This window comes from Protopterus annectens, chromosome 1.part0, assembly GCF_019279795.1.
Source record: "Protopterus annectens isolate FY-2018-M chromosome 1.part0, PAN1.0, whole genome shotgun sequence".
Taxonomy (NCBI): Eukaryota; Metazoa; Chordata; order Ceratodontiformes; family Protopteridae; genus Protopterus; species Protopterus annectens.
This window is the reverse complement of record NC_056725.1, coordinates 1018766799-1018791806: the sequence shown is the minus strand read 5'-3', so window position 1 is coordinate 1018791806 and position 25008 is coordinate 1018766799. Positions and strand designations below refer to the sequence as shown.

Sequence of the window (25008 nt, the reverse complement as noted above, 5' to 3'; positions counted from 1 at the left end):
TTGGTAACTTACTTCCATTATATTTTTTGTATCATTAGCATTTTGGTTCCCTAAAAGCAAACTTTTATCTTATACATGTTTTTATTTGTCTTCCCTCGTGTGCCCACAGTGTATAATAATTTCTAAAATATGTCTGTTTCTTTATTTTAACAGCTGTTCTGTGCAACTGTTTCTAGGACAATTGTGTCTGTTTCATTCACCCTTCACTTTAAACCTTCTGCTTCTTCCTGAGGGTTTTGTTTTTACTCTTTTTTTAGAAACTTGCTGTCTGTGGTGTTTTCCTTCCACAAGAAAGAAACTTTTATATGGGAGTGTGGTAGGGAGGAAGGTTATCCATGGTTTAGACAGCTTGGAACTTTTGAAGAAAGTATAGAAAGAATTCCTTAGCATTGCACGTACTTGGAGAAGTGTTGTATTCATTGCAGGACTATGTGTTTTTTAGGTTGATTTATGGTCATCTTTCTATACATTCAAATATTTGTTTCTTCCAGTGCCAGTTTCCTTTTTATGTCCTGGCTGACTGTCAGGTATCCGTAAGCTGGGTTTTTCATTTTCCTTAGTGTTGTGTGTGTCCCTGCAAGGATTGGGATGGTCCTACTGGTTGCTCATTCTTTCTAATAGCTAACCATCCATTTCTCTAAATTCATTTTTTTTCATATAAAATCATCCTATTGTAATTTTGTATGCAGATTGTCAAACATAAAAATAAATCACTTTTGAATGTCCAGCTTCAGAATTAATCACATACAGTATATTAAACATCACTCACACTGGACAACAATATATAGTAAAATGTGTACTACTTATTTCTTAACATTTTCAGATGTTCATCATTTTTCATTTTCAGTCATACAGAAAATATTTAAATACCACCCACAATAATAATAGAAACTTGCTGTAAAAATGTATATCTGTTTTGATATATTACACACGGCCTCTTTATGATGCTGCATCATCAGTTTAAGATATGATCTTAATATTAAAACCAGTATCTGCCTAGTAGGCAATCCAGTGCCTGACTTGTTGTCCTCTGACAACCATGTGCTAAGCCTGCTATTCTTCCACCCCATTGTCCTGTACCTTGGACAAACCCGGTCTGTTTTGACTATCAAATCATCTCCGTGTGCATTTGAAATATTAACTTCCATTATAATTAACATGCAGTCTGCCCACAGCTGTAATCTGTACAAACTGTGAAACTTGTAACCATCAAAAATGTAATTGTGCCTTTAGCAATTGTAAACCAACTGTAATATTTCTTTTCTTAATACTCTTTCTAAAAAAATTCACCTTGGTTGACAGGCTGTCAAGTATTTAGCTGTTTAAACCATGCACTTTGCATGTTAATGATGTAGGCTGAGCGTAAAATTGGGCAATAGTTTTTGTAAACACATTTAGTCAGTTATCACTTAAGACATATTCAAACATACATTAACATAAAAGAAACCAAACCATTTTAACATTTTTTCCATTTACATACATTATACCTTGCGTTTCTTTTCTTTCTTTGTAACTTGTCATCAGTCCAACATTGCATAAATTGCTGAATTCCTGCCTTCCCATAAACCTCACTGAACACATTTCCATTTATTTCTCTATAATTTGTTCCTTGCCTTTTTCTAAAGATCCCTCTCCCAGTTATTTTATCTGTTTTATAATATCCAGTATGTCAGATACAGTTAGTTTAGACTCTGGTTTCCATTTTTTAGTAACTGCTTTTTTGGCCGCCAAAATAATTAAACTCAACAAAGCTTTACTATGTATGGACAACTCAGATCCCATGTTCCAGCTCAACAAATATAATTTCCTCAGTTACAGCCATTTGCTTACCCAATATTTCTGACAGAGTACTCCATGGGGAATTTTTAAAATCTGGCAACTCATTACACTCCCAAAGCTTATGTTCAAATTTACCTCTTTCTCACCCATCACACCTTTGACGTTTGCTGTCTACCTGTGAAAATATTCTTTGAAGTCTGCTTGGGATATAAAAATATATATTCAAACACTTTAAAGCAAAAACACCTAAATCATTTGGAGTTTGTTGCATACTTGGGAGACTTACATATGTTCTATATTTTTTCCCTTTTAAATTGTTTTTTCAGTCTCGCTTCCCAATTTTTCTAACCTCCTCTTATTGATCCTTATAGTTAGCATGCACTATTTTATTTGCCCTCCTTATTACCCATTCTTTTAACAACAGCTTCTGTTCTAGATTCAACTAAAAACTCTAACAGAGCAGGTCTTTTAGGATTCTCCTGTTTCTTTCTCTTTACCTGTACAGAAATTTATTAATTTCAACAATTGTCTAAGTTTCTGGTGTCATTCTAAGGGGATCCAGTATCTGTCTGCCTGGGATGACATGATTGACAGACCTTGATGCTTTGCCAGAAATGGCCTGCATCTGTCACCCCTGGGCTTCCGGATACTGGCCAAGGCTATAGTGCCTTTTTAGGTGGTGTTCCAAAGACCAAATTACCACTGTTTAAAAACCTGCAGGAAAAAAAAAACAGAGAGCTGCAGGACCTCAAATACCTTTTTGTCTTACCAGTGCCTACGTTTCATAGAAACTGCCCTGCTAAACACACATTTGTCAGGAAGGCTTCTACTCCACCTTCCACTGAACCCAGCAAAGGTGCCAGAAAGCCTTCCTCATCCAGGCCTCCCTCCTTTCACGCTACTCCAAGACATTTTTCATGACAGGCCTAACAATGTTTGACTGTCGGGCCCTAACACTCCATCTTCCACTTTCTGCCTGCCTCTCTCACTGTCTTCTCTTGTGGCAACAGATCACCTCAGACAACTGGGTCTTGTCAATAGTGGAAAATGGATATTTCATGACCTGGTGGGAAAAGCCTCTCCCAAAGGGTATCCCACACCCCCCCAAAGGACCAAATTCATCTCATCCCACAATTCATTCAAGAGCTTGTCAGAGAAGGTATTATTCAGAGAGTCCCTCCAGGACAGGAATTCCTAGGGTTTTATTCCAGATTCTTCCTAATACCAAGAAAGGATGGCCCATGGAGACCTGCCCTGGACCTGTCTCTTCTAAACACTTTCCTCCATGTGCCCACATTCCGCATGCTGTCCCTACAAACACATCTTCCACTCTTGACCCCCATCTAGTATCTGGCCACTTTAGACCTGAAGAATGCATATTTTCATATCCCTATCCACCCATCGTATCAGAAATTCTTGCATTTTGTTGTGCAATCCTTGCTCTTTGGTTTGTCCACTGTACCAAGGGTATTCACAAAATGTCTAGCTCCTGTGGTGGCCTTTCGCAGAACAAAAGGTGTTCAAATCTTCCCATACTTACTCAATCTTCTTATCCAGGCAGATCATCTAAGTACTCTACTAAGGCACCTACAAGTCACCATTTCCCTCCTCGAAGGCCTAGGTTTCATAGTCAACAATCTCAAATCCTGACTTCCTCCCAACCAGGACCAAGTGTTTCTGGGTTGCAGATTTGATGAAGGCCTTTCTTCCACCAGAAAAGTTTGCATCTTTGACCACTTGCTTCCAGGACCTACTCCTATTCAGCAGCATTTTGGCCAGGGAGTTCCTACACCTCCTGGAGTTGATGGCAACCATGCTTCCCATGTTACCCCTAGCCAGGTTACACATAAGAAAATTTCAGTGGTATCTGAAGAATGTTTGGTCCCAACATGACCACCCATTAGAGATTCAGGTACCATTTCTTCCGTATCTCAAGAAAGAGATCTTGTGGTGGAGCCAGCAAATTTACCTGAACCCAGGGCTACCATTACAACCACTTCCTGCAGTACAGCTGATGTACACAGATGCTTTAGATGTGGAGTGAGGTTCAGGGCCAGCGGGAATCCTATCTTCGGAAAAAAAATATAGCAATATTAGGGAAATGACTGCCCTCATCCTAGCCCTAAAAGCATTCCTCCCCCTCATACACCCAGGACCTCTAAGAATCATCACAGACAACACCACAGTCCTGAGATATATCAACAAACAAGGGGGGGACAAAATCATACTTACTGTGAAAGCTGGCCATCCAAGCTTGGGAAATGGCTACCCTGTCCAAAGTGATGTTGGAGGCAGTTTACATCTCAGCTCAGAACAATGCTCAGGCGGATGCTGTCAGCAGGTCATTATCACAGAATCATGAATGGATGTTGCACAGGAATGTCTTCCTGGACATAGGCCAGCGATGGGGTACACCACAAATAGATCTGTTTGCCTTCGCTTCGAACAGACAACTGAAACTATTCTGCACAAGAACCCCCTCCCCCCAAGCCTGGAGGGTAGACACCTTCTCAATCTCCTGGAAGGGGATGTTTCTTTATGCACCCCCCCTTCTGTCTTGTATAAAAAAGTCCTGCTGAAAGTTTAGCAGGACAAACCAAAAATCTTGTTGGTGACTCCCTTTTGGCCAAGACAGCAGTGGTTCCTCTACTTTTTTCTCTAGCCGAGGGAATCACCACAAGTTACCCCATGAGGTGGACCTTGTCACACAACACAAGGGGTAATTTATCCATCCACACCTCCAAACCCTCAGACTAACCCTGTGGGTGATAAACCTTTGATCCCTTTTAGACACCTTTATTCAGTGGATGTGCTTTCTGTCCTGTAGGAGGCCAGGAAACCCACTACCAGGAGATCCTACCTATCCAAGTGGAAAAATTCTCCAGATGTTATCTTCACACAGAATTAGACCCCTTTCCATCCACGTACCCATGTTCTTTCCTTCCCCAAAAAATGACAGTGAGAGAGTGCCTCCATTCCCTTGATTTTCACAGACAAGTTAGATTTTACCTAGATAAGACTAAGGACATCACAAAGTCTAACCAGTTGTGTGCACCCTTTCATCCTAGGGTGCTGGGGAAAGCTGTATCCAAGCAAACATTAACTTCTTGGATTTCAAACACTATTTCCTTTTGCTACTCCTTTCATGGAAAACACCTTCATTTTACTGTGAGGGCCCACTCCACCAGGGCAGAGGCCTCCCCAGGGGCCTTCTTCAAAAGATTGGTTAAAGCCACTGTCCTGGAGGCAGCCACATGGTTCTTCAGTCCACACTTTCACTAAACATTACAAGCTGGCCAATATCTCCAGGGCTAGGGCAGGCTATGCTAAAGCTATCCTGCATGGATTCATAGAGAGTTCCTCTTCGTCCACCTTCCATAACATATGCTGAGCTTTGGTACTCTCCCTCTTGTTTAGAATACTGCAGTCTGAGATTAGAAGGACATAGAATAGTTGTGTAAAATCTTACCATAACCATAGATGTCCTCCTCTTCCATGTTGCAGTATTCCTATCCCTCCCTCCTACCCCCATTTAGGACCTCTGACTTTTCTTCTTTTTCTTTCTGTTCCTCATTTTCCCTCTCTGGATAGTATTCTCATCAGCTACCCTTAGTCTATTGTCCAACTAGGGTATTCGGTTCTGAGGTCTGTGCATGCAGATGTCACATTTATGGCCCACTGTTTATGGTACCTATGTATGACGTCCCACTCACCATACAGCAGCCAGGCTAAACTTTTGTATATGCGGCGGACATTTGGGTCGGGGAAGGCGGTGGATCCCCTATGTTTAAAATACTGCAACATGGAAGAGAAGGACATCTGTGGTTATGGTAAGATTTTACACAACTATTCTATATATATGTATTTATTTATATGTACTTTATATCTGTATCTATCTGTATATATATATATATATATATATATATATATATATATATATAGATATATATATATATATATATATATTTTATATATATATATATATAGAGAGAGAGAGAGCTATAGCTATATATACGTATACATTATATATATATATATATATATATATATATATATATATATATATATACACATGAGCCTTAATTATGTACTGTACATCTAAACTATCCATTCAAATCAGGTAATTCTAAACCACCTTGTTCTTTTGAAAGGATCACTTTTTCTCACATAACTCTTGCCTGCTTACCCTCCCAGATAAATTCCTTCATATCTTTATTAATTATTGACCACAAGTTCTTCTCTGGTTGATAAAAATATGCCTGACCCATATATAAAACTAAAGGGGCTAAAAAGTTTTTCACTGACTGTATCTCACTATCCATATCCATAAACTAGAGCTTTCAGTTTTTGCATTCTGTTTTGTTTAGTCTCTTCCCACATACCCTTGACTGCCATAACAGAAATCTTTACTCCTAAATGTATCTGGGTAAACCCCAAAACAAAGACAGCATCCTGGACTGGATCCTTACTAATAAAGATCCTGACCAGTACTCAGCAGGTACTCACCCAGAGGACATGAGTGATCACTTACTCACCTATGTTATCAAATTCAAGAAAATCACCCCCCTTCTTGCAACCATAAAAAAAATCAGGAACAATAATAAATTCAACGCCTCCATTTTTCAAACTGAACTTAAAGCCCACAACTGGACAATACTCAAGTCTCTTCCTCTTGAAGAGGCAGTTATCTACTTCAACACCACCTTCCTCAAGATTCTAGATTCCCATGCTCCAATACGGTCCATTAGAACTAAAACCAAAACCGCACCATGGCTCTCTAAGGAAACAAAATCCAAAATCCTATCTAAAACAAGATGTGGGTCACATGGCACTCTAAAGACCCACACTCCCACCAAACCTTCCGCAACTTAGAAATGAAACTAAAAGAATGATCTTAAATGATAAAAAAAACTTCTTCCTCCACCTCCAACACAAACACCTTAATAATCCATAAAATTCTGGGCAGGCTTAAACAAGCTCCTGCACCCAGGCCAGGCAACCACCCCCACTCCAACAACTTGCAAACAACAGTGCCCTGTAAACATTGCTAACACATTCAATAGTTTCTTCACAGAAACTATACAATCCCTGGCCACACAATTCAAACAAACAACCAGCCCACTCCACTACCCATGCCAGCAGAATACTACAACTACATCGGATCATCTATTTACCTTCGATCCAGTACCCATATCCTCTATAACATCTCTTCTTAAAAAACTAAAACCCACTAAGCTAGCAGATGACCGTCTCCCAGCTGAGTTTCTGCAAAACATCTGAGGCCATTTCCTATCCCGTCTCCATAATCATAAACCATACCTTGTCAGAAGCCTTCATCCCCTCCATATGGAAAATGTCCCACATTATTCCTCTCCATAAAAGTGGTAGCTCACTAGAGCTAACCAACTACAGACCTATAGTTATACTCTCACCCCTGGCCAAAATTATGGAAAAGTGTGTCCACAAACAACTGATGGAACACCTCACCAAAAATAAAATTCTAGCCAACTCCCAATATGGCTTCAGGCCAAATCACAGTACCACATCAGCCCTACTATCCTTTTCTAATACCATCAATAACTTCAGAAACAATAATAAACTATCATCTGCTCTTTTCTTAGCCCTCTCCAAGGCCTTTGATATGGTGAACCACATTCAACTCCTCCATACATTAAAAAAACTATCACTCAGCAATTCCACGCTGAAATGGTTCCAATCCTACCTGTCCAATAGGCAACAGGCTGTTCTATGGCAGGACAAATTATCCACATGCCTACCTGTTACACTTGGAGTTCCCCAAGGATCTATTTTTGGCCCTCTTCTCTTCACCATCTTTGTTAATGACCTGCCCACAATCACCCCCCCATGCCACATGCATTCAATATGCAGATGATTCAACTATCATCAGCACTGCCTCCAACCTGGCAGACCTCACTGCTTCAACCCAAGACACCTTCAACCTAATAGAAAAATGGTTCTCAAGTCGTCAACTAGTTCTCAACCTCAACAAAACAAAACTACTTACTTTCTCACCCACTAACAAGACTCTTCCCCCCACCTTCTCTATTACATCCTCCAATGGAATCACTATATCACCAGAAGCTCACACAAAGCTATTAGGTGTTACCATTGATAACTCCCTTAAATCTGACACCCATTTCAATCTAACCATCAAAACCGTCAATAAAAAGCTTGGCTCTCTCTATAAAGTAAAATACTTTCTCACTCCTCACGCTAAAATTACAATTGCCAGCACACACCTACTATCAACTCTTTTCTATGCCTCCCCCCTTTTTACAAACCTAAACAAGACAACCCTTAACAAACTTGCTTCTTGTTACAATCACATAGCTAGATTTGCCACAAATTCCACCTTTAGAATGCACCACTGCACTAACTTGAAGCAACTAGGGTGGTTAGAGTTTTCCAGCCAACTCCATTTCATCCAACTCAAAACAGCTCACCAGATACTGTATCACCCAGAGAAAATACCAGCTCTGAAAAACATCATTCACCCCTATATTAACCTGCAATCTTTACGCTCCTCCAGTAAGATCTTAGCTCAAACTACCAAAGCCAATAATTTTGCTGGGGATTCTCTATTCTCAAACTTTGTAGGTAAAATGTGGAACTCCCTACCGACCATGCTCACCTCAGAACCTTCACTCCTACAATTCAAAAAAAAGCTTAAACACCATCTCAATACTCTCTGGCAATGTCCCTGTTCCAAACCTGATTAACCACTATCATTTACCCTTCTCTTACCTCACTATCCTTAACCTCTTTTTAACAAGGCGCCTCGCCTTTGTAACTGACCTATGTTTTTTTTTATATGCTGCTATTTTTTTCCCAAGATGTGATGTATCTTTATATTGTATTTAGAACTCAACTATCTTCCTTTTTTGCATTAACAATGTTCATATGTCTGTTATGTACCTGGAGCTTTTCTCCCCGGGCCTCCACTGAAAATGGACATGTATCCAGTCGGACTCTCCCGGTTAACAAATGTAAAATAAAATAAAATAAAATAAATAAATACTTTATCTTATTGTGTCCCCATAATATAGGTGTTGCTGAACCAGTTTGTGTGTGGGTGCATAATTTACAGCCATAGCCTTTGTTTTATCTTCATTAATTTTATATTAGGAAGTACATCAGAATGGCTCAGAGTGTGCTACAGCACTGAGATGTTCTTCTCTGCACCCCACTGCCTGGTTCTTCTGTTTAAAAACAACTTATCAGAGAAGTGTTTCCCACTTAAATTCTTGTTGATCTTTCATATATTCTACTAATTAAGCTTACTATTTTATCAGAGAATGCGGATGCTTCATTACCCTACTCATAAAATCCCAAGTTACTTTGCTGAATGCATTCTCTGCATCAAGACCCACAAACAGCAGCAGTAGTTTCTTACATTCTGCTTCCCTCTGGATTATTATTGTTATATTAATGTTGTCAACTGCTTCCTTCCTCTCCGCAAAACCATATTGATTGATATCTATTAATCTGGCAACACCGTTGCCATTGATTTAACTAATATGGACATAAACACTTTATAATGATGGTTTAAAATTGAAGTCGGTCTGTATGAAGTTGGGTTTTGTCAGGTCATTACCTTCTTTGAGTAATACATCCACCACAGCTTTCTTCCAAGATATTGGTGCTTCCCCTCCTTTTAAAATACTGTTGAACAAAATCTGTCAGATCTTTATCACTTTCTTCCCTCCTAACTTCCAAACTTCCACAGGAATAACATCTGCTGCTGGAGACTGTCCTGCAGCTTGATTATATGTAACCATTTTTATCTCATCTCCTCCTATCTTATTAGTTGTTGAGTCCCATCCACCTCTAACCTTGGCATAATTAAGTTTTCTTGATTTCCACATATCTTTGTTTAAATAAATTTTCATAAAACTTCTGAAGTACATCTGCAGGATCTCTTTTGTTATATGTTCCCTTTTAGGTCCCCCTGATACAGCATTGGTATTGTAAATCAAGTTCCAGTCCCCATCTATTAGTAATATTCCTTGCTGAAAGCTGATTATTACAACCAAAATTTCCTTAAGTTTCATAATAGTAGTTTTTTGGTGGAATATAAATACATGCCAGCATAATTTTCCTCCTTTGCTAATAGCTCTGTACTACCACAGCTGTACCATTATTATCTTTTTCTCCTTCTCTGTTACAGTTGGAGCCCCTCTAGCAATCAGTATTATTGAGCTTCTTTTTGTTTGCCTGTGATATTCTGCTGAATTTCCAACCTGAAATCCTTCTTTTGTCATCTTCACATGCTCATTGATTTCCAAATGCATTTCCTGCAGCATGACTTTTTGCAGTCTGCATGTGTTAACATTATTCAGCACTCTTTCCTTTTTGTCTGTACCTATAAGGCCATTTGTATTCCAAGGTGATATGAATAGTGTAGCCATTATGATAAAAAGCTATTGTTCCCACTTAATATAAATAACATTTTTGGTGTTTATTTCCAGTCTTTGTCTTGGCATCCCCACAATAATGTTTGTCAGGCTGATCTTTTATATAGTTGTTTCTTCTTCTCATCTCCATGTGAACCTGTCACATTTTTTCAAGAAACCCCCCAGACAACATTCTAAATACAATTTCAGAACACCTACATCGCTTGTTAATTTCGGAGAAACCACAAAGCTATTATCTCCAAAAAATGGAGCTTTACCTTCCACATAGGAAACATTTGCTCCAAACTGACAGCTGCACCCACAGGCATTACCTAACAGCATTTGTTCCCATTTACACTGATTGGTGTCTGTTCTTTTCTTAAATGTTTTGCCCTCCCAGATGTGAAAAATGGCTCATATGCTTTCAGAAAACAATAGCTTTTAGCCCTAAGAAAAAAAAAACACTGTCTGTCTTTAAATGTAACTGCATTTTACAGTGTTCTTAAATGCATTAACATATTCAGGTTGCTTGGGAGGCTGCTATGTCTTACTAACTTCCCATAATTTCTGTCTTTATTTTTCACTGAACTGCTTGCCATATTACCTTTAAAGTTTGCATTTTCCTCAGCAAAGAATGTACAGATTTGTCAAACTTAATTGATAGAACTTGCAGACAGCTTGTCTCCATGTAAAAGTAGTTGGCATTGAGGAAAAAAAACAGCTAACTTCTGTGAAGATGCATAAAGGAATCTATAAATTTTATTCAGAACTGAATGTACAACTGCCTGCAGCTGCAGACTTCATGACTCCCACTGAGAGCATTTGCTAAAGGAAAAAAAAACAAGCTAATATCTTTGCAAGATGCAGGAAGCTTGGCATTTTTCATAGCTTTCATTAGTTTGTCTTGTTTTTGAATCCCACCTGTTTACAAAAAACACTTTGTAGCTTAAGCCAAGGGCATTGATGTAGAAATCCATCCTTTTAAAATATAAGAAATTATCTTAATTACACATAGTATAATCAATACATTTTTGCACTACACCCCATCAGTTGGAGTACAGCTCCACTTACCCTCAGTCACTATCTTCTTTCATAGAGTAGCCTGCGGTTACTACATCTGAGCTTGATGTTGCAAGAGCTCTACCACAAGGCCCTACACCTACAACTTTACTGAGATTTTTGTCATTATTTAGTAGTCTACTCTCACTACATCTGACCATGATATTGCAGTAGCTGTGCCACAAAACCCTACACCTACAAGTTTACTGAGAATGTTGTCATTGTTTAATAGCCTTAGGTCACTACATCTCACCTTGATATTGCAGGAGCTCTGTCACAAGGCTCTGCAACTACAAGTTTACTGAGAATTTTATCATTGTTTGATGTAACTATGTTTATCATTAAGAAACTTGCTGCATATTAACTTTAGTGAGTTACGTGCATGCCTGCTGTGTGACTGAAAGTCTGTATGAAATAGTCTGCACTCTAAAGATTTTTTATAAAGATGACCACTGTACCCTTTAGTCTGACCAGTAGACTATACTGCATATGCCAGTTATTTAGTGTCAGGAAATGACAGGCAATCTGTTTCACTTGCATCTCTCTGTTTATTGCTTTGTTCTGGCTATAAACAGATTGCTCTCATTTATAAACTAACCTGACAGTGGGACTATATAAAGAGGAAAGGTAGTGGTATTGCTTTAGTATTTCCTATATCTACCATATTTCCCCTTATAGTAAACCTATGCCAAAATTCAGTTCACAAGAGCTTCTTATTGCTTTCCTCAAAATAGACAATTATAAGCAAATATGTATTACTGTCCTTTATATCTCTCCTGGCGACAATACAGTTAAACTGGAATATATCCTACACTGGATATCCATAACATTTCCACATGAAAAAAATATTACTAGGTGATATGAATGTCAGTTGGTTGGACGTAAACTCTAACTCCCCTACATCTATAATGAACTTGTATGGTTTCACACAATGAATTAATAGCCCCACACAGAGCAAGGCATCAAGTTCTCCATTAGGCTGGATCCTAGTATCAGACCCTAGCAACTACTCCACGACACGTACAATGTCAGACTCTCTCGGTGATCATTTCCCAATCTATATAACTAGACATCTCACATATATAGTTAAACAGCATAATTTGTAAAACAACACATAGCCTTTCCAAGTTTAACCCAGAAATGTTCTTTACTACACTATCCTCTATTGACTGTAACTTTTTAAAATTTTTTTCATAGACGATGCTGTAATTGAATTCAGTACAACTTTACTAAATATACTAAACAGCCTTGCATCTTAGAAGGAAGATACTGAAAACAAATAATGCAGTTTGGCTATCCAAAACGAGTAGAATGTTAATGCAGGATAGAGGAAAAGCATGGAAAGAATGTCAAAACTATTAAACACCTCAGTATCTTGAAAACTTCAGGATGCTCCAGAATTGCATTAAAAAGCAAATAAATGAAGACAAAAAACTTTACTGTCATAATTTTTTAGGATAATACTAAACACAACCCTATAAAAAATTTTGGATATCCATTACAGAAGTCTTACATCCTGGCCAAAAATTCAACCCAAAGTTAACTTATGATAACTCACCACTCGAATGTGCAGTATAGTTCAACTGTAGTTTATAGATAGTACAGCATTTGTAACCAAGGATTCCTCAACATCTAATCCCAATCTTGCCCAACAGCCACATATCACCACATCCACTTTCGAACCTGAGCCCACATCCTGTATAGAACTATTCTTAAACAAAATTAAACCATCTTCTTTGGCTGATAACCTTCCAAGTGATTAGCTAAAAATAGCAGCCAGTAGCATTGCCTATCCTGTCTCAATCCTTATAAATATAAATAGTTCAGTCCAGGAATCCCACATTACCTCTTTCTGGAAAAAGTCACACATTATCTCTTTGCACAAAGGAGGAAATTCAGCAGACTTTAATAACATTGGACCTTTATCAATCTTATCTTTCCACTCCAAAATGCTTGGAAAATGTAATAAAAAACAATTGCTAGACTGTCTCCTGCAGGAAGAACTCCGATCTCTTGCACAACATGGCTTCCATCCTTCCCATAATTATTGCACTGCCCTTCTAATCTATAAAGATACTTGCAGTAAAGCTAGAGATAATGGCAAACTAGTCTCTTCTTCATTTCTAGACTTATCTGAAGTGTTCGCCACAGTTTGTCACAGCAAGCTTGTACTTCTAATACCCTCACTAGGTCTCTCTCAGCCCACCTTTCTGTGGTCAAAAGCTACGTATTCAGTAGGTAGCAGTCAGTAAAATGGCACTCCACACTGTCTCATAGGTAGGTACTAGGCTATCTGACCAAAGGCATTTATAAGCCTAGCCGGAATGTGTTGGCTTTCGCTGCCCCCTTAGATTAGTTCCCTGTTCCTTTGTCCAGCAGAGCCATTGAAGTGATCCCTGGGGTAAACTTTCTATTTCCCATCCACTCGTCAAGGTTTCTCTTGAAGAGGGTTAGTGAGGAGCTCTGCCTAATGTAGACTGGAGTTTTGTTCCAGAGCATGGGAAGTCTCTGGGACAGGATTCTATCCCTCCAGCACGTTCTATTTATTGTTGTGGTGAGGTTTTGATTCCTGGAACATGTGGCGTGAGGGGATATGGTTTTCTTTAGGTGGAGCATGTCCATCAGTTTTGGGTTTGACATGGCCTTGTATGTCAGGCAGTGATCACCTCTGAGTAGGCGGTATGCAACCAAGTACAGCTGGAGTTTCTTCAGTTGAGCTGCATAGTTCATCTGCTTGAGGCCAGTGATCCTCTTGGTGAGGTACTTCTGTGGTCTTTCCAGTTGTTGCACGTGTCTTGTAAGGTACATCCCAAATGGGTCATTGTACTCTATGATGGGTCTGATGAGTGATGTGTAGAGGGGCCCAATGACCTCTTTCGATCTGGATGCAAACTCTTTTTTGATTAGGTGGGCCACATAGAAGGATTTTCTAACCGCTTTGGCAATGTGATTATCAAAGGAGAGGTTACTATCTACTTGGATCCCCAGATCCCTTATTACATTTTCCGTATTTAGGGGGCTTCCACCTGTGTGGTAGTTTGTGGGTACTTTGTTTTTTCCAAAGGGGATGACTATGCACTTTTTGGCATTTAGCTTGAGGCCATGGTTTTGACACCAGGTATCTGTCTCAGTAAGACCCTTTTGGAGGATGTTAGTGTCAGCCAGAGAGTCAATTATAGCCCCTAGTTTGCAGTCATCTGCGAACTTGGTCAGCCATAGTCCTCCTGTGCTTGCCTGTACCTCTGAGAAGTATATGCCTAACAGGAGGGATCCTTGGACTGAGCCTTGGGGAACACCACTTGTAACCGGTTTAGAGTCGGACCTAGCTCCCGCAACTCTTGCCTTGTGGGTTCTGTCCGTGAGCCAGTTTGCAACTCATCTCATGACGTAGGGGTTTATGTTCAGGCTGGTGAGCTTGTCTATAATACCTGAGTGGGGAATGGTGTCGAAGGCCTTTGCGAGGTCTAGGTAGGCTGTGCGGACCACCTTTCCCTCGTCTATAGCCTTGGTAACTGTCTCAAAGAAGTCCACCAGTCCTTACCTCCCATTTACCGCTGGTGTACCTCAAGGCTGTATCCGTGGCATTTCACCAACACCCTCAGTACTTCCATGCAACAGACCACCCTGATACAATATGCAGATGATTCCACACTTATTTGCACATCTGACAACATGATACACCTCCAAAAAATTGCTTAGTAAGATTTAACATCCTCTGAAGCTTGGCTTCATAACTCACAACTTGTACTCAACCCAAAAAAAAAAAAAAAAGAAAACAGACTACTACTATTTTCCCTCAAATCCCTCTCTCATGAAAATAAAATTTGAAGCCCTCTCTCTTGCTAATACAATAACCAATGTCGCTTCTCGTAGCAAACTTTTAGGGGTGACAGTGGTTGATAATCTTACATTTGACCTGTGTATACAAAGTTGCATAAGAAAAAGTCATCAGAAACTAGGGATGCTTTACAGAGCCAAAAAAATTATGACCGATGCAACTAAACCTTTCCCGGTTAGGGGTCGCCACAGCGGAACTCTGGTCCGCTAATAATTGGCAGTAGATTTTAATGTGCCGAGTTGCCAGCCCTGTCGCACAACCTTCAACGAAGGTACGCCCATTCACGCATGTCTCCACACAGAAAGACGCTCTAGCTGAGAATCGAACAGGACAACGTGTTACTGTGAGGCGACAATGCTACCGCAGCACCCCCACCACAGTTGAAGATTATTTTTCTTAAAAAGTTCTGTAGTAATTAAGAGCTTTTCTCCCTGTGCCTCTACTGAAAATGGATTTATACCAGCTCGACTTTTCAGGTAATCCAATGTCAGTAAATAAATAAATTAATTAAATGAATCTTGCTTCTGTCTAGCCTTTCATGTCTTGTTATACTGTAAAGCCTATATTTATATTTCTTAAAACTAAAAAGGCACTTGTTTACTTTAATATCTTTAACACACACAGCAGTTACTGAAAAGACTTCCCCCCACATTTAAATTATACTGATACACACTATACTGCTTTACTATATAACATGCAGTTTATGTCATGAAATATGTTATACAAGTACAAATGAGAACACAATTTTTTACTGTTATTTTTTTCCTTTTAGAGACCTTCTAAACATTAATGACATAAAGTGGGGTGTATGCTTTATAGTCCACCCAGAAGTCAGCAAAAATCCAGTCTTAGCCACTTTTTCTTGCAAAGCCATATTTCATAAATGTGACTGTTGCTATATAATCTCCCATTTATTCACTAATTCAGTGATGATAGTTGTCATTCTTTCATCTCTGTCTCAGCAGCAAAGTCCAAGGTACTTCTGATTCTTCTAGTCAGCTCCTATGTTTTTTTTTTTTCTGTTTCTCAAGCATTTTCCTTTGGGCATTGGAAAGGGTTTCACTGGTAAAGTCTCTCTAAGATTTTCAGAAGAATGAGAAACACAAATCTCTGCTGTTTGTTGACATATTTTTTGTTGGATAAACATTTTAATTTCTTCCTCAGCCTGTCTTCATGCAAAAAATCTCTTTGATGCTCCAGGAAAAAATATTCCAAATACAGCTGGATACAACAGTTTAAATTTTGCACCTCTCTCTCCACATTTCCTGATTGCTAGAATAAATTTGCTTCTCTACTGCCTGATGTACAAACACTCTGCCATCTCTAATTTTTAATACTTTTCCCTTCTGCCATTGTTTTATCAGGATCAGCTCCTTTTGCTGGTTTGATTGCACCTTTACTAATGTAAGTCTTGGCTGCTTTCTGTTTGTCAGATTTGGTGCAAACATCCAGTTTGCTTTTTTAATTAACACATGCTGCTGTGGGATACCAGTCCCATTTTGTTGTACTTTCTTAAAATTAATACAGTGTTGTTTGCTCCTTAAAATTTTTCTAGTACAACAGAAAATCTCAGGTTTTCTCTTCATGCTGTGTCTTCTAACTTTACCATTTTGTGAAACATACTCAGCCATCCCTTTCTTCATTTCAACCTATGATTTTTGCAGTTTTATCCGCTCATCTGAATAGCTACTTAAAGCTTGCTTATTTATTTAGTTATTTATTTATTTACATTTATTTACAGGAAATTCCAACTGGACACATGTCCTTTTTTAGTGGAGGCCAGGGGAGAAAAGCTCCACAGGACAATAAATGAGCAGCAGAGTACATAAAGAACAATTAAATATACATACAATAGCAAATAATACATATTGCAGCAAACATTAGCTATACATACAATATGAAACTTAGCAATGAACAGATATACCAATATCTAGCTAAAGGCTAGGAGTAAAGGTAGGATATATATGCGAATAGTACTAAGCTCAAACACATGCTGTTCTAAACTCATATACCTAAACCTTATATACAAATATTCCAGTAAACTCAAGCAGATACAAAGCAGAAGCTCCACATGAAGGTGGAACAAACAAGAAGGGCTAATGGGATGGTATGGGAAGATAGAAGAGTAAGAGAGGAGACTGAGTGAGTAGTATACGTGGTAGAGAAAGGAAGCTAGCGGTAAGTCCAGTTGGATATGTATTTGGAGTTGAGATGAAGTGAAGTAGTTAAGCATGTAGTAACAGGTCTGAGAGTTTGAGTGAGGAGGGAAGGGGAGGGTAAAGGGTGAGCCAGAACCTGCAGAGGTTGGAATGCAATGATCAGATGTTGTGAGGCACGGTTGCTAGGGGAGGGGATTTAAAATGAGGGTTACTAGTCGGGATTGGTGCATGGTCATAACCAGAAACTTTTTAATTGAGTTTTTAGTGCAGTCTTGAAGTGATTGCAAGAAGGTAGTGTGGTTATAGAGGGAGACGATTGTTTGGATATGATGCAGGAGAATAGTGCATCTCCTGCTGAGTTCTTGGGTTTGGTCACTAGAAGTAGATTTTTGCTACTGGAGCGTAGAGGTCTAGTGGAGCAGTAGGGCTGGAGAAAGTTGTAAAGGGATGAGACTTTAAGAGGATGGTTTACTAACTTGTGGGCAAGGGAGAGTTGATTCAGGTGAAGAAGTTGAGGGAGTTCAAGCCAGTCAAGTTCTCTAAGTGAGATACAGTGGCGGCTGTGATAAGATTCATCAGTGGCAAACTTAGCAGTTTTATTGCAGCAAGCCTTGAGCTTGTTTAGGTCTGGTTGTCTAAGGTAGGTAAGTAGAGGAGAGGCGTAGAGTAAAGTGGAGATTAGGTGGGAATTGGCAGCAGAAATTCTGTCTTGGTGAGGAAGTGTTTGTTTCTGTACAATGCACGTAGTTTTTTGTGGACTTTTTTTATGGTAAGAGAAATGTGAGTGACAAATCTGAGATTATCTGTCTCAACACCAAGTAGTTTTTTGTGTTCTGTTGGGGAGATGACGATATTGTCTTTGGCTAGAATATTAAAGTGGTGGATAACTGGGTTAGATATAGTAGGTTAGAAGATAAGGAGTTTATTCTTGCTTGGGTTGAGTAATAACTGGGCATTAGCCAGTTTTCTACAGATGAAAAGGCTTCCTGTGTGATCTTGTAAAGTTCAGGTATAGTTGGGGCTGAGCCGATGAGGGTTAAGTCATCTGCATACTGTATGAGAGAAGCATGCTTGGTGGCTGTGGTGAAGAGTGAGAATAGTAGTTGACCAAGGATAGAGCCTTTGGGAATACTGAGTTTTACAGGAAGTTGAGGAGATAGGTCATTATGCCAGGCAACTGTTTGTTGGTGGCCAGTTAGATAACTGTGAAACCAATCAGTAGCTGATTGGGAAGAGGATAGGTTAGTGAGAACAGAGATTAATATTTTGTGTGAGACCATGTCAAAAGCCTTAGATAGATCCAGAAGTATAGCAGAGGAGAACAGGCCATTATTTTTGTGATGAAGGATAGCATTAGTGAAAGAGAACAAGGCGGTAGTAGCAATGGGTCTATATCATATGAGCGAATTGCACAAATTGCGAATGCTCATAATATCGAAGGTACCATACCTCGAAGTGTTTTTTTCCTTAGATCACGGTACAGTGAAGAATTGGATATTTGTCCTTTCCTCACTGTAGTGCGATCTCGGAGTTGGAATATATATTTAGTGGGGGTGTTGGGGGCACATCCCCCCACAATAGGAAGTTTGAGATATAGTTCCTAGATGATATCTTATTTAGATGTGAGTTTAAGGATTGACAAAAGGAATAAGTGTTTGGTATCAGGGATACATAGAAAAGCTACCTTTTCAAATTCTTATTTGGATTTTCATAGCTGGCACCCTTACCATCAAAAAAGTCTATAGTTAAAGGACAATTGTTAAGGGCAGCCAGGATGGTTAGTAATGAGCTGGAGTTTCTTAGTGAAATGGATTTTACAATTGGCTTATTCATTAAAAAAGGTTATCCTGAACCCTTATGTGCATTAGTCAAAGAAGAGATTATAAGGAGAAGAAATAAAGGCTTTTGCAGAGCCATTCTAACAGGATCCACAATAAAGGTAATGGACAGGAGTGGAAATACGAATAGGGGGCAGGACCTTGATGAAATCTTGAAGGAAGGGAGTTTGATGTTTATTACCACATTTAATCAAGATGTGGAATGGGTCACTCAGGTTATTCAGAAAAACTGGGGACTGTTGCGGCTGGACAGGGATATTGAACACAAATTGGGAAGGGTCCCGAGATTTGTCTTTAGGAAGGATAGATCCTTCAAGGAAGTTTTGGAGATGAGTAGTCGGACGAGATCCCATTGTACTAATAGGACAATAGCAATTTTAAATGTGGAAGATGTGCAATATGTAAATACATCATGGAAACTGGAAGTAGGTTATGCATTAATGGGACTAGGGCGGAATTTTATGGGCATTTTAATTGCTCAAGTCAGAATGTGGGTCTATATGGCTAAATGTGAACACTGCCTAGCATTTTGTGTAGGAAAGACCAGTAGGCGTTTTAAAGAAAGGGTGTATGAGTATTTATTGGACATCAGAAATGGGCAAGCTTCTAATGCTTTAGCTGGACACATTTCTGCACATCAGGGACATGGCTTCAGTTTTTTTGTTTTGCAACAATTGGTCAAAGATGTGCAAGGTAGGGTTTTAGACATGTATCTAGACATTGGTGAATTAAAGTGGCAAATGCGTCTGGATGCAACAAATTTCCCAGGTATAAATGACAAAGTCAGTATTTCTGCTTTGTTAAAATTGAAATACATTTTAGGGTAGGTGCCCTAGTTTTTAATGGAGTTGTGCAACATGTTAATTTGTACAGTTTTGTAAACATACCTCTTTTATTTTTTAATTCTTTGGAAGTAATATTAGTGTGAAGTTTTATTAATCAATTCAGGTATAATTAAGATTGTTAAGTAGGTAGGGTGTGGGTATTTAATGGTTGGGTTTCAGTATCATGTTGTTCTGATGAAGTCTTAATAGTGTTTGAATAAAAGCGCTTAACCTGTTGGTGGAGACTGCTATTTGGTTGATAATAAAACGCTTGGAATTCAGTCGGTGGCCAGTGGTGTTCTTTTTTATGGATAGGGTGGATAGAGGATTGTGCTGTTTAGTCAAAGACAGAATGGTTTCAGTAAAGTGTTTATTGAATGAGTCAGCAATACTGCTAGAGGAAGGGGGAGTTGTAGGTGGAGGGGGGTCTGCCTACTTTACCTGAGTGAAGAATGTAGTTTATTGTGGACCAGAACTGCTTAGGGTTGTGATGGGAGGAGTTTAAGGCAGACTGATAAGATTGGGTTTTATCTTCTTTTATTTGCTTTTTGACCTTGTTGCACAACTGTAGGAATGACTGTCTATAGGAGGGGGGGTTTGTTAACACCAGTGTTCCCAGGCCTTATCTCTGATTTTCATTAGTGCCCTGGTGCTTTTTTGTAGCCAAAAGGGAGTACTGTGTTTTGATTCTGGCATTTCTTATGGAGGCATGTGTGTTTAAGATGTTTAGGAAGGTGCTATTGAAAAAGTGGATAGCTTCATCCAGACTGAGGTGCTTTAGTGGTGTCCAATCACATTTTTGAAAGGATGAGATAAAGGAGAGAGGGTTAAAGTTTACCCTGTTTTGGATATGCCTATGGATAATGGGTTTAGCACAATTTAAGTGGCATCTCAGAAGGAATGTTGGAGTGTGGTCACTGAGGGTGTCTGGTAAACAGCCAGCTAAGTATGAGTGAGGGTCTTTATTGACTAATATCCAGCCGAGAGTAGTATATTTGTTAGAGTTCTTATTTATCCGGGTAGGTGCCTGTATTAGTTGAGAGAAACCATGAAGGTTTAGGTGCTGGGCTGGATGATTGTTACTACGAGATAGCCAGCTGATATTAAAATCACCTATGATTATGGTTTCCTGAGGTAGGGAATGTTTAGCCCAGTTCAGGAAGTTTTCCAGGGGTGGGATGTTCTGGCCAGGTGGGATGTAGCATCCTGTGATGTTGATTGTTTTATTTGGGTTTAATTTGAGGTTGGCAAATAGGATTTCTTCATTTCCAATGTGGGGATCAGATGTGTTTAGGATCTGGATGTTGAGGTGGTGTTTAAACAATAGATCCACACCACCCCTTTCTTAGATTGTCTATCTACTCTAAGAATCGTATGACCTGTTGGGAGTATTTCCTCACTTTTGATGTGAGGTTTGAGACAGGTTTCAGTCAGGATGAGAATATCAGGAGAGTATAAGGCTATGTTGGCATTTAGGTCATGGGTTTTATTAGTTATACTTCTGATATCTAGACACATGAACAGGAGGTCAGATGGCTTTCTGTTGGATGTTAGTTGTGAGAAGAAGCAGCTATTAGGCAGATTTTAGGTGAGGAGTTGGTAATGGTAGGACCAGGGTTAGGGTGGATATCACCACTGAGGACTAATTTAGATAGGGCAGTAAACATAAGTTTTATGAATCTGGTAATTAACCTGACATACTTAGGGTTATTTTTTGTTTGAATGTAACAGCTAACTGGTAGTATGGTGGGTGTACTGGGATAGAGATTGTGATGATATGACAAGTGTAATTAGTAGGTGGGTGATGGATAGAAGTGAGAGTAAGGGTGCAGTGATAGTGGTGGGGTTTGTCTGTTATGGAGTTTCTGGGAGGATGTAAGATGTGCAATAAGAGTACAGGTAAGGAGTGTAAGCACATAAGGTAGTAACATGACTGTGTCAGATGAGCAGTTAGATTAGAAGTGGGTAAGTGGATGGGGTATTGTGGGTGGCAGAGGAGATAGGATACTAGTATTGTTCTGATTGGTTGCTGGTTAATGGGAGGGATTAGTGCCTAGAATAAGTCTAGATTTAGTGGGGGCAGGATGGATTAGGAGGCAGGGTGGGGCGCAAATTGAGCCCATGCATAGCATGGGCGAATGGACCAGGGCTAAAACTCCTTGTGTCCTGATGGGAGACTAGTAATTTAAAGATGGCTCCATAAACAGCAGTAATCTACTATAGACTTAGTGACTAGCCCGGTCAACAAATGTAAAATAAATAAAATAGTGTTGGAGGTGGGGGGTAGCAAAAAGGGTGTGGACCATGTGCAATGCAAAGAAACCAGCCAAACCAGAGAGGCAAGCAGTGGAAAACTATGAGTGAAGGCCTCAGAGGGGCTGAGTAGTAATACAAACTCTATTTTTAAAGTGAAGGAGAGAAGATATAGCAAAGTTTATTAAGGTTAGGAGTGTGTCTTCACATTGACTTGTCTATTAGTAGCCAGTTTATGCACAGATTAGAGTAGGGAGATACATTAGCAATGAAGGGGAATGTATAGAGGTGCAAATAAACAGGTGGGGCTCAAGTGATACATAACTAAGGCAAACAGCACTGAAAGGGCTGCAAGAGGGTTAAGTTTTAATCGCAGAGAATAGGAAGGACCTGAAATAAGTGTATACTGTCTAGTGGACACTTAGGATTACTACACAAGCTGGGCGGGGGGGGGGCACAAGGCTGAAACAGTCAGTGTTATTAGCACACTGAGAACTATTAAGTAACACAGCTAATATTAAAGCTTCACTGTCATAACACATACATGTAGAATGCCTGGGTGGACTGACCGTGCTCTTCAGGCTCAATGGGTATATCCTTGGTTTAGTTTTGCACTACAGATTTCTTCCTAGACTGTATGGGTGGGGTGGTAGCCGTGGACTGCAGAGTTGCTCGTGTGTGATGTAGAATGCCTGGGTGAACTGACCCAGCTCTTCATGCTCAAAGGGTATATCCTTGGTTTAGTTTTGCAGTACAGATTTCTTCCTAGACTGTATGGTTGGGGTGGTAGCCGTGGACTGCAGAGTTGCCCGAGTGTGATGTAGAAAAATCCTGGGTGGACTGACCCTGCTCTTCAGGCTCAAAGGGTATATCCTTGGTTTAGTTTTGCAGTACAGAGTTCTTAGACTGTATGGGTGGGTTGGTAGCCTTGGACTGCAGAGTTGCCCGAGTGTGATATAGAATCCCTGGGTGGACTGACCCTGCTCTTCAGGCTCAAAGGATATATCCTTGGTTTAGTTTTGCAGTACTGATTTCTTCCTAGACTGTATGGGTGGGGTGGTAACCACGTGGACTGCAGAGTTGCCCAAATGTGCAGTGGGCAGAATTCAACTGCTGATGAGCTTATTCTACTTCTGTTTTCGAACCTTTTATTTTTGTTGATATCCTCCTTCAGTGTTTCATTTATTTTAATCAAATATGGGTACATCTGATTTATTTTTTCCTATAAATTACTGTAAACTGCCTCTTGTACAAACGTTAAAGTTTCAACTGTTTTTTTGCTGAACAGCTGCAAGATCATTTCCAGCCAGTGTTTTCTCTTCACTTTTTCTTTTCGATACAGGCAATGTATTTAGTAGCCAGTAACTGAATTTTACCCAAAATGAAAATTTCACTGGCTGTTATTCTCAGTTTCTGCTTTCACATTGGAAGAACTGAAATTAAACTGTTGATCAGTGTGCAGCCATCTTGCAAGTCTTAGAAGTGTAATTCTGTGTGGGAAAATGGATGAACTGCAATCACTTGGATTTTTTTTTTCACATGGCAGTTTAACTCAAACATGGATGCTCTGGATTAAGAAAGTTGATTTATTCCTCACTGTATGTAGATTAGCGAAGATGCACTGTGTGCTACATCCCTGTGTAGTGCTGGAGAAAATCTAGTATCAGACTTTTGTTCTTTACCAATGCATAATATGTTACAGAGACTGTAGATACTTATGTTACTGAAAGTGAAGTGTAAAACTCATAAGCCATGAAAAAAGATCATTGAGTTGTTTCAGCCCAGATAAAAAATGTGACTAATAAATGATGAAACAATTGCAAACTGTTAATGTGATATAGAGGATAGGCTTTGCAGTCTACTTCTGCTCCCTGCTTGATCACTAAACTCCACAAATAGCAATGGCTGTTTATGGGGTTGCTTTTGGCATCAGATGTGGCTTTTGAGCATGCGTGGTTGGAATGGCTTTAAAAAAATCCAAGATGGAGTAGACTGATCACAGTGTTTTAGCTAAAGCTTGCAGTAGCTGGAGACTTGCAAGATGGCTGCACACTGATCACCAGGTTAGTTAGAGCTCCCCAACAAGAAAATCATACCAGCAGAAATGGTTGCGTAGGACATCATTTTGCCAGAATGTAAAAGTATTAAAAATTGGAGACAGCAGAGGGTATTAAATGGTTATTCACTTTATAACATGCAGAATAGAATCAAGTTTATCACAGTAGTCAAAGAATATCAAGAGGCAGATATGAGATTGAAACTGGAATTATCAGTTTTCTTCAGAATATTTTACTTTGAAGATTAAAGACATATCTGGATGCAGAACTGGCTACTGAAGAAATAAAGTTTAGCCAACAAAAAGTGAACTATCAAGCAGAATAGTTCTCCTCCGTTGGGCAATAACAAAGTCCTTACAGATACTCTGCCACTGAAACCTTCTCCATTGTTCCAATTGAAAAATGCTTGACTGATGGGGGAAAAAAAGCACAAGAGCTGACTAGGAGAACCAAGTTAATGATGAACGTAAATCAGAAACTGGAGTTGAGAATAAGACCAGCAATTAAGGAATAGATAGTAGAAATGATTTGAGAGTTATTTAGGTAAGACTGAAACTTCTTCAAAAAGGCTAGATAGCGAGTGAGATAAAATGAGAATGGAGTTTAAAATATGGCGGAAATAAAAGTGACAAATAGATATGGGGAAAAACTAACGGAAGTTATTTTCAGAGGTTGGCAAATTTTAAAATATTGCAAAATAAGGGGAATTTCATAGTACAAGAAGATGACAAGCAGCTGCAAAATGTTAAAGAGAAGATAATGGAGTACTTGGATTATGTGCATGAGT

The 25008-nt window shown here is 39.3% G+C and overlaps 1 protein-coding gene across 1 annotated transcript in view; it reads left to right on the top strand.

The window, feature by feature from the left end:
* NBAS (NBAS subunit of NRZ tethering complex) overlaps nucleotides 1–25008 on the top strand; it is a 3380746-nt gene that overhangs the window by 821176 nt on the left and 2534562 nt on the right. The window lies entirely within an intron of this gene.